Below are 7,949 nucleotides of genomic sequence, written 5' to 3'. Positions count from 1 at the left end.
CTCATTCTTATTATTAAAAGGCAATCCTAAAAGTGGCTAAGATTTTCTATTAAATTTGACTCTAAACATGAAAGAAGACAAAGTCCTAATTAGTTCACATGCTTGAAAAGTCTGGGCCCTTTAATAACTTTTGCAGATTTGATTAGTTCCGAAATGTCGTTACAAAGTAAAACGTGTCGGAATCCTGGCATGATTCGAGCCACCAAAAATTGCTAGCTCACCAACTCACGCGTGCCTATCCTTGCTTGCTACCTTAACTAGCAATCTCAGACTTACAACTATGCTTCTTTTTCCTTAAAGCGTTACAGTACCTTTTTTGAGTAACAATTGAGGGTAAGATTAATGTTACGATCTAGTTGACCAAGAACTCAAACAATCATGCTATAATCTGAGATTAGTTAACAACTTACTACCTATTTCAGGGATCAAACCACAAGTGCCATTTTGCAAATTATCGGAAGTTATACCCAAACATCCATTACATGATCAAGTTCTGTTTGAATACGAGCTAAACTACGTTATTCCAACACATTATCTAACGCATAGCAGTTTCTACAGTCCCTTACAAACAACTAGAATGACGAAACTAAATTTTTACAAATTACAGATTCAGTAATGCCTTAAGTAACTAAACAAAACAATAACGACAAAAACAAAACAGATTGCTTTTCTGGTTTTCATTTCAACTTCAATTTTTCACATACATTCATGCTTCACATTTTTCCGGCTTACAACAGCCATGGTAAAGGCGTGTACCTGATAGAAGAACAGAAACAGAGTAGAGAAAGAAGTCAGCAGCAGTTGCAATGGCACAACAGCAAATTCAGCAACACAGCAGCAGCCAAAAATAGCCCAACAGTAGATTAAAACCCAATAATAGCTTCAGAAAATGTCACACAGCAACACCAAATGCACCAGAAAATCCCAGAATACAACCCAAATACCCCAACAGCAATATAAACCACCACAATATGACCAAACCTTGAGTTTGCAACAGAAGATGGACCAACAGACTTTCAGCAAATTTCCACAACTCTCAATGCAACAGTAATAGAGGTGAATACTGATTTCAACAGTAAAAGTAAAGCAGATTTTTCTTCTTTCAATCTCTCTTTGGTCTCTTAGGATTAGAAAAACCAGTCTATGCTCTCAAAACTAAACTGACCTCTCAAAGTTGGAAAAAAGCAGCCTCGTTTTTGCTCCTTTTTTTTTCTCTGAACACTTAATAATCTTCCAGCCCCCTTAATTGTTCTAAAGCAGCCTATTTATAAACCAATCCCAACCAGTCAAGCTGCCCGGATCCCTTCAGTCTTTTCTGCCCATACCCCTTAATTCCCCATGCCTAAATGTCTTTTCTTGATGCCAGTTATATTGTTCCCCATACTTGTCCTTTTATTTTATTCAAGAGGTATGGGTGATTAAAGTATTATTAGTCAGCCCCCATGCTCCACTGTTTGGTTCCCCATTAACAACTAAACTAAGGTTAATTATTAACAACTGGGCAGACTTGAGCTAGGGCCTGTTGAAACCCTTTTAGACTCACCAAACTTACCCTTTTAATCCATTGTTATTACTGTCTAACCCTAAACTCAGAAGTTAGAATCACAGCCTATATAAGCTTGCACCTTAAGACTGATTTCTGGTTGAATACTCAGGGTATTACAGCTATGTTTAATTCTCAGTTTAGGCTTAACCAATGGCTCGAATTTAATCCAACAGGGGTGCTAATCAGATGGTGTGAATCAAGTTGTTGCCTTTCAAGACTGTAAAAAAACAAACGACAATATGTATCGACTCGACTTTGCGAGTTACAACGTATACTAATCGGTCGACAACAAAAGCAGGCTAAAACAGAACACACAGGTGATTCATGTGTTTTCGGACAGAACATGGAACTTATGAAACTTAATTATTCGACGACGTTACTCAAATCGACTATACAAACTATTACATGTAACACACAATCGGCAAACAACATAGACTAAACAAGCCACCAAATTATTTCAATATTCGGGACATTTAGCAGGGAGCTTACGAAACTTAACTATTTGACGACATTAGTCGAAGCGAATAGATATCTCATAACATACACTTAACACTGAATAGAAGGCAAGAAAAGAAAATTACCTCGGAAGCTTAAGCATCAAAAATGACCCAGGCCTGAACCGGACTGGACTTCTTTGAGGTCGAATGGACTTTAATCGAAGTGTTCTCGATTAAGGTCTATTAGACCCCAATCTGTTGTTGATTTGGACGGACCCCCATGGATTCGATTTTTAGGGTTCTTGAGCTCAGATTTGGGGTTCGAAGAGTTCTACCTAGATTCGAACGAAACCAATGTTGATTAAGGTATAAGGGATGTCAGGGGAGTGGCTGGTGTGAATTTGGGACTCATTAGATGATTTAGAGTTTTGGCTCGAATCTTTGATCGAAGATTCGAGAACCCTGGAGATGATTCGAAGTTAAGTGACCAGGGATTCGTGTTCAGGGTGGTTTGTAGGTTCAGTGGTGTAGCTATGGTAACTGGTGGCGTTGTTGGGGGTGTTTGGGATCGTCTCTGAGAGAGACGATGAAACTATGGGGGTGTTTGGATAGGGGCGGGGTTCGTTGGGATCATTTATATACTGGGCCAAAAGTCGAATCCTAGCCGTTGGATCAATCAGGATCAATGGTTTGGATTGGTTCACTTAACGAGACGGTGGGTCAATCTCTGGGTCGGGTTTGGCTTTTGGATATGGGTATTGATTGCATCCGTTGGATGAGGGCTAGATGGACGGCTGGGATCGACTGTCATCGAAGCGACGTAGTTCTGGTATCAGACTACGTCGTTTGATGGCGTGGGAGACGGGTCTTCTGGGCTGACTGACTTGGGCCGATTTTTGATGCTATTTGGGCCTGATTTTCAGCTCAATTTTTGGCTCAAATCCGGGTATTCTTTACTATTTTCAACTCTTTTCTTTTTCTACTTTAATTAACAATCAACAAAATTCTAAAATAATTTTGTAAAACCAAAATTAGCCTACAACAATGTTAAACCTTAACAACAATTAACACACAAGGTCAAATATTTAATTAAAAATAAAATTACACCACGACACACATAAATGACAAAACACAACAAAAATGCATATTTTTGTGATTTTCTTTCTTTTAAAATAAAACATGGTTTAATTGACTCCAAAATGCACAATTAAATCTTGAATGCGCATGCAACATGTATATATATATATATATATATATATCAATCACAACAACGGCAAGCATTTACGGACCAAATAATTACCAAAATGTCATATAAATTCTAAAAATTGTACACAGATTGATTTGTTTTATTTTTTTGATTTCTTTTGGAGTAATTTCCGTGAAGCAAAAATCACGTGCTCACACGTAGTATCAGCACAACCGACCCCATGTGTTGGTAAGTGTCTAGCCTAACCCCGGCGAGGTATTTATATAATATATGGCGGAAAAGTAAATAAGTAATAAGCAGTTAAAGCTGGGGAAGGGGAACATGCTTCGGGGATAGCAGTTAAAAGAAATAACAGGGAATAATAAGGAAGCTAGAACTATAAGTTCTATCTCAAATGAAGAAAACTAAAGGCAACTTTCCCTTTCAGTTTCCTCTTGTTGCAGGCATGCAACCCGATCCCATTTCTCATATCTCGTGGTAGGCGTACCACCCGCTCCTATTTCATTATATCTTGTGGTAGACGTACCACCCGCTCCCATTTCATAATATCTTGTGGTAGGCGTACTTCCCGCTCTCATTTCATAATATCTTGTGGTAGGCGTACCACTCGCTCCCATTTCATCAATCTTGTGGTAGGCGTACCACCCGCTCCCATTTCATAATATCTTGTGGTAGGCATACCACCCGCTCCCATTTCATAATATCTCACAATCACAAGAAAATCCCGGCAAGGGAACATAAGTAATATAATAACTTTCCGGCAAGGGAACAAGGATATCAAAATAGTCATCCCGACAAAGGAGAATCAGCTATAACCAATCTCAGTTTTCTAGTACTCAGTTCAATTAATGGAAATACTTAATCATAGAGGACCATTAATCAAAGTATACAAGGTGTCATTCAAAAACACAACAACTTTCAAGTTAAGATCCACGGTCATGCTTGACACCAACGTATAGATACTCGTCACTATGCATATACGCCGTACTCAACAAGAAGCAAGTAGCAAATATAACTCAACTCCTAATCTCTCAAGCTAGGGTTAAACCAAACACTTACCTCGATGCCTTGAACACCACTCAAGTCTCAATTATAGCTTTACCTCTTGATTCCACCACCAATCCGCTCGAATCTAGTCACAAGTTGCTTAATTACATCAATAAATGCTAAATGAGTCAACCCCAATGCATGAAAATGAGTTTTCCAAAGTTTTACCCAAAAGTTAAAAATCACCCCTGGGCCCACGTGGTCGAAACCCGAGGTTCGAACCAAAACCCGATTACTCATTCCCCCATAAATTTAAATATATGGTTTGTTTTGAAATCGGACCTCAAATTGAGGTCCAAATCCCTAAATTTAGAAAAACCTAGGTTCTACCCACATCACCCAATTTCCTCATGAAAATCTTTGATTTGAAGTTGAAACCATGTTAAAAGGTGTTAAGAAGTGAAGAAAATAAGTTAGAAATCACTTACCAATCATTTCGGAGAAGAAACGTTGTTTGGAAAATCGCCTCTTATGTTTTGGGGTTTTGAAAAGTGTAAAATAACTGAAATTCACATGTATTTATACCCCTCTGAAGTTCCCACCGCGGACCGCGCAAGAAGGACCGCGGCCGCACAGGCTTCCTGAAGGCCTGTGGATCTATGCCCTGCGCGGACCGCGCAAGGCCGATCGCGGCCGTGCAACACCCACCGCGGGCAGCGCAAAGGCGACCGCAGTCGCGCTGGCCCCTTCGCGGCCGCACAAAAGGGTTCAGAGACTTGTCAAAGTTTCTGAACCTGCAACATCTGATCTTTTAAAGCCTAAGGCATCCCGGAACCTACTAGAAACTCACCCGAGCCCTCGAAACTCTAAACCAAGCATGCACACTACCTCAAAAATACCCTACGAACATATTCGTGTGATCACATCACCAATATAACCTCGTGAACATCGAATTGAGCCTCAAGATCCATGAAATTTCTTAGATTTTCTTTTAAACATCAATTTTCCCAATTTGGGTCCGGATCACGTCAAACGACGTCCGTTTTTTACCAAACTTTACAGGAGTGATTCAAAACATATATAAAACTCGTACCGGGCGCCGGAACCAAAATACGGACCCGATACCATTGCTTTCTAATCAGATTTCATTTCAATTTTCTTTAAATATTTTCAGTAAACAATTTCACTTAAAAATTCATAACTCGGGCATGGGACCTCGGAATTCGATTCCGGGCATATGCCCATGTCCCATATTTACCTATGGACCCTTCGGGACCGTCAAATCACGGGTTCGGGTCCGTTTACCTAAATGTTGACCGGAGTCAAACTTATTCATTTCGAGGTCAAAACTTAGCGATTTTTCACAAGATTTCACATTTAAGCTTTTCGGCTACGCGCCCGGACTGCGCACATAAATCGAGGCGGCTTTAAATGAGGTTTTCAGGGTCTTGGAGACAGATTTCAATTAGAAACAGGTGATGACCCCTTTCGATCGTCACAAAAATGCAATAAGCGTAGTTTTAGTTGGGTTTCGTCGTTTTTTCCTTTTTTGTTCAATGTCAAAATAGCTAAATTATTTCCATAAATCCAAAGGTCAAGAAGACTTGAACACATCTAGCTTCCCAAACTAGAAGAAAGATAAAGTATAAGTACTCTGTTAATCCCTTACACCAATTCTCAGTTTTAAAGGCACTTAAAATATTTAACAGTCCTATTTCCATACCTCCTCTTCTACTTATAGTAGCAACTACGGATGTTTAGCAATTATTGGTAATTTTATATATAAAAAATCAAATCAATCCTTCAACCATGAATAGTATATCAAATTAAAAATAATACTCTATAGAATAGTAACTTGTAGTAAATTTACCTGATTGATTCAAGAGTTGGAAAAATTAGGTGGCAGTTGACCCTCGAAATGTTGAACAAGAAAACAAATTTGTTGGAGCTGATAATAACAAGAAAAACAGAATGATTAGGATATAAAAATCAAGAACAGTAGGAAGCTGATAATAATACCTACACATTTCACTTGAGCACCAAAATGGAGCCGATAATGGTTTTCTTACTTGCCCCTACTTCCAAGCATCTTATACACAGTGACTTTCATTTTTCTTCATTGCAAATGTAACTACAGTTGTTTGTAAATTATTACTGCATATAAATCACATAACCAGAGTATAAATCCAGAAATATTAAAGTGAAACAAAAATTGTGAGAGGCTCTTGGACTTGTTATATTTTGTTCACCTTCACTTCCTAAGAGACTAAATTGGAAGCAACTACTTCAATGAGGGTAACTAATGATGCAAAATACAACAAATTTAGCAGAAAAGAGGACTTAAAACGTTAATAAGAATTAGCCACTTCCAAATTAATTTTTTGAATTTATACCCTATTTTATGCATTAGGCAATTAAAAGCAGAAAAAGGGAAGAATAAAAATAGCATTTTTCAAGAAAATAGAGATACAATCCGAAAAGATTCATCTGAAAGCACTTGATGATTAAGAGATAATCCAATGGTGGTGTTGAGCTTGTCGAGCAAAAGTGTTATAACAACTGCTGCTAAACCTCCTTCCAACAGTGCCTAAGGATCTCAAAGATGAGATTTTCTCAAAATATTATCTTTCCCTCTAAAGATAATCCTGATATGAATTGGTGATTGGTGTTAACTTTCAATTGTAATCTATAGCTAGACTACTAAGCTTATAGAAAGAGTTGTCAAAGGAAGACCGACGACAATTCTACTCTGTTTTTCTAGGATATCTGATTCCAAGTTTACTAGAAAAGTTACCGCAGGTATAACTATTATAGCTCTAACTTTTAATATGGCTGACTAGTACCTAGTAATTGGCAAAGTATAAAACAAAACTATGAACAAGTTCTGCAATTATAATAGGTTACACATGATATTTATCTTTCCTCATATTTTTAATCTAAATGCACATTGTATGTTACATCATAAACTACCAAAATACACTAAATAAAGTTAGAAAATGTTGAAAGTAAAATTTTTCATGAAAAACTTAAAGTGATACTTCAAATATATTCAACTACCCAATACCCATTTTGACATTTTGGGAAATCATATGCTTAACAAAGAAATACCAAAAAGAAATTTAGGAAGAGCTAAAGAAAGAATAAAGATTTCTTGATCTTACCCACTACCCATATCAATACGATAGGAAAATTGTGAAAATTGGAAACTAGCAAAGCAAAGCACTTGTCCTATTCACGTAAGAGCATAACAGAGGAATTCTTAAAATTAGCATAAATGGTCGATTCATGTTTACCTATTCCTCATTTTCTCAAAAGCAAGATGGCTATCACAAATTAAAATTACTTATTTACTGTATGGAAAGACAACGATTCGGAGCAAAAAGAGAAACCCTAACACAAACCTTGGAGTAGAAAGTAGGCGTAATTGTTTTGTACATATCTTCGATGGACTTTGGATGATTAAAATCTTCCCAAAAACACAAAACGAAGAACAAAATCCCCTAAATAAATAAGATTGTAAAGAATTTGAGTGATTGTTTGAATTCTTAAAATTGTTCTTCAATATAAATACATTAACAAAAGAGGAGATAAATTAACCTTCAGAAGTAAGCTAGATTTTGAGGTGGGAACATGAAGAGAGATACCAAACAAAAATTTCAATTGTAACTGTGTAATTGAAAGGAGAAAACCTAGAGCCAACGTGAAAAGTATGAGGAAAAAAAAAGTTTTGTCGCATTTGCTTTTTGGCGGAAAGTTGAAAAGAAACAAAAAA

At 37.3% G+C, this 7,949-nt stretch overlaps 1 long non-coding RNA gene across 2 annotated transcripts; it reads right to left on the bottom strand.

Moving 5' to 3' along the window:
* Window positions 1-442: 442 nt before the first annotated feature.
* On the bottom strand, window positions 443-7,949 carry LOC138870090 (uncharacterized). 2 transcript variants are annotated; one of them, XR_011400324.1, is made up of 5 exons: window positions 7,775-7,927; window positions 7,579-7,677; window positions 6,048-6,125; window positions 4,250-4,322; window positions 443-756 (listed from the first exon to the last, which is right to left on the bottom strand). It is a non-coding gene; the product is annotated as an uncharacterized lncRNA (long non-coding RNA). The 2 variants fall into 2 exon arrangements; XR_011400323.1 differs by lacking the exon at window positions 4,250-4,322 and having other exon boundaries at window positions 7,775-7,949.

This window comes from Nicotiana sylvestris, chromosome 6 (genome assembly GCF_000393655.2).
Source record: "Nicotiana sylvestris chromosome 6, ASM39365v2, whole genome shotgun sequence".
Taxonomy (NCBI): Eukaryota; Viridiplantae; Streptophyta; class Magnoliopsida; order Solanales; family Solanaceae; genus Nicotiana; species Nicotiana sylvestris.
This window is presented reverse-complemented; position numbering and strand designations above follow the sequence as displayed.